Source organism: Arachis stenosperma, chromosome 2 (assembly GCF_014773155.1).
Source record: "Arachis stenosperma cultivar V10309 chromosome 2, arast.V10309.gnm1.PFL2, whole genome shotgun sequence".
Classification (NCBI taxonomy): Eukaryota; Viridiplantae; Streptophyta; class Magnoliopsida; order Fabales; family Fabaceae; genus Arachis; species Arachis stenosperma.
In genome coordinates this window covers 78,165,788-78,168,390 of record NC_080378.1, presented here as the reverse complement: position 1 = coordinate 78,168,390, position 2,603 = coordinate 78,165,788, and positions in this window count along the sequence as shown.

The following is a 2,603-nucleotide window of genomic DNA, read 5'->3' as shown; positions in this document are numbered from 1 at the left end:
TCTAATGCAACAGAATTGCAAGTTCCATGGACTTCCAATGGAAGATCCTCATCAGTTTTTAGCTGAGTTCTTGCAAATCTGTGATACAGTCAAGACTAATGGGGTTGACCCTGAGGTCTACAGACTGATGCTATTCCCTTTTGCTGTAAGAGACAGAGCTAGAATATGGTTAGACTCACAACCTAAAGAAAGCCTGGACTCTTGGGAAAAGCTAGTCAATGCCTTCTTGGCAAAGTTCTTTCCACCTCAAAAATTGAGTAAGCTTAGAGTGGAAGTCCAAACCTTCAGATAGAAGGATGGAGAATCCCTCTATGAAGCTTGGGAAAGATACAAACAATTAATCAGAAAATGTCCCTCAGACATGCTTTCTGAATGGAGCATCATAGGTATCTTCTATGATGGTCTCTCTGAACTATCCAAGATGTCTTTGGATAGCTCTGCTGGAGGATCTCTTCATCTGAAGAAGACGCCTACAGAAGCTCAAGAGCTGATTGAAATGGTTGCAAATAATCAATTCATGTACACTTCTGAAAGAAATCCTGTGAACAATGGGACTAGTCAGAAGAAAGGAGTTCTTGAGATTGACACTCTGAATGCCATACTGGCTTAGAACAAGATATTGACTCAACAAGTCAATTTGATTTCTCAAAGTCTATCTGGAATGCAAAATACACCTGGCAGTACTAAGGAAGCTTCATCTGAGGAAGAAGCTTATGATCCTGAGAACCCTTCAATGGAAGAGGTGAATTACCTAGGAGAACCCTATGGAAACACCTACAATTCTTCATGGAGAAATCACCCAAATTTCTCATGGAAGAATCAAGAGAGACCTCAACAAGGTTTCAATAACAATAATGGTGGAAGAAACAGGTTTAGCAATGGCAAGCCTTTTCCATCATCTTCTCAGCAACAGACAGAGAGTTCTAAGCAGAATACCTCTGACTTAGCAACAATGGTCTCTGATCTAATCAAAACCACTCAAAGTTTCATGAATGAAACAAGGTCCTCCATCAGAAATTTGGAAGGACAAGTGGGTCAGCTGAGCAAGAAAATTATTGAACTCCCTCCAAGTGCTCTTCCAAGCAATACAGAAGAAAGTCCAAAAGGAGAGTGCAAGGCCATCAACATGGCCGAATTTGGAGAGGAAGGAGAGGAAGTGAACGCCACTGAGGAAGACCTCAATGGGCGTGCACTGACCTCCACTGAGTTCCCCAATAAGGAACCATGGGAATCTGAGGCTCAAAATGAGACCATAGAGATTCCATTGGACTTACTTCTGCCTTTCATGAGCTCTGATGAGTATTCTTCCTCTGAAGAGGATGAGTATGTCACTGAAGAGCAAGTTGCTGAATACCTTGGAGCAATCATGAAGCTAAATGACAAGTTATTTGGAAATGAGACTTGGGAAGATGAACCTCCCTTGCTCACCAAAGAACTGGATGACTTGTCTAGGTAGAAATTACCTCAAAAGAGACAAGATCCTGGGAAGTTTTCCATACCTTGTACCATAGGCACCATGACCTTCAAGAAGGCCCTGTGTGACTTAGGGTCAAGTGTGAACCTCATGCCTCTCTCTGTAATGGAGAAGCTAGGGATCTTTGAGGTACAAGCTGCAAGAATCTCACTAGAGATGGCAGACAACTCAAGAAAACAAGCTCATGGACTTGTAGAGAATGTTCTGGTAAAAGTTGAAGACCATTACATCCCTACTGACTTCATAGTCCTAGAGACTGGGAAGTGCATGGATGAATCCATCATCCTTGGCAGACCCTTCCTAGCCACAGCAAAAGCTGTGATTGATGTTGATGGAGGTGAATTGATCATTCAAGTGAATGAAAAATCCTATGTGTTTAAGGCTCAAGGATATCCCTCTGTCACCATGGAGAAGAAGCATGAAGAGCTTCTCTCAAATCAGAGACAAACAGAGCCTCCACAGTCAAACTCTAAGTTTGGTGTTGGGAGGCCACAACCAAACTCTAAGTTTGGTGTTGAACCCCCACATTCAAACTCTAAGTTTGGTGTTGGGAGGTTCCAACATTGCTCTGAGTATCTGTGAGGCTCCATGAGAGCCCTCTGTCAAGCTACTGACATTAAAGAAGCGCTTGTTGGGAGGCAACCCAATGTTATATTTTTTCTATTTTCTTTTGTTATTTTACTTTATTTTGTAGGTTGATGATCATAAGAAGTCACAAAATCAATTGAAAAAGCAAAAACAAAATGAAAAACAGGAAGAAAAACAGCACACCTTGGAGGAAGAACCCACTGGCGTTTAAACGCCAGTGAGGCTAGCAGTTGGGCGTTTAACGCCCAGTCTGGCACCATTCTGGGCGTTTAACGCCAGAAAGGGGCACCAGACTGGTGTTAAACGCCCGGAAAGGGCAAGAACCTGGCGTTAAACGCCAGAAAAGGGCACCAGCCCGGCGTTTAACGCCAGAATTGGCTCAAAACGTGAATTTTCTTGCCTCTTGGTGCAGGGATGACTTTTCCTTGACACCTCAGGATCTGTGAACCCACAGGATCCCACCAACCACCACACTCTCTTTCTTCTTCACCCATTCACCAATCACCTAAACACCACTTCTTCCCCTAATGGCCGAAACACA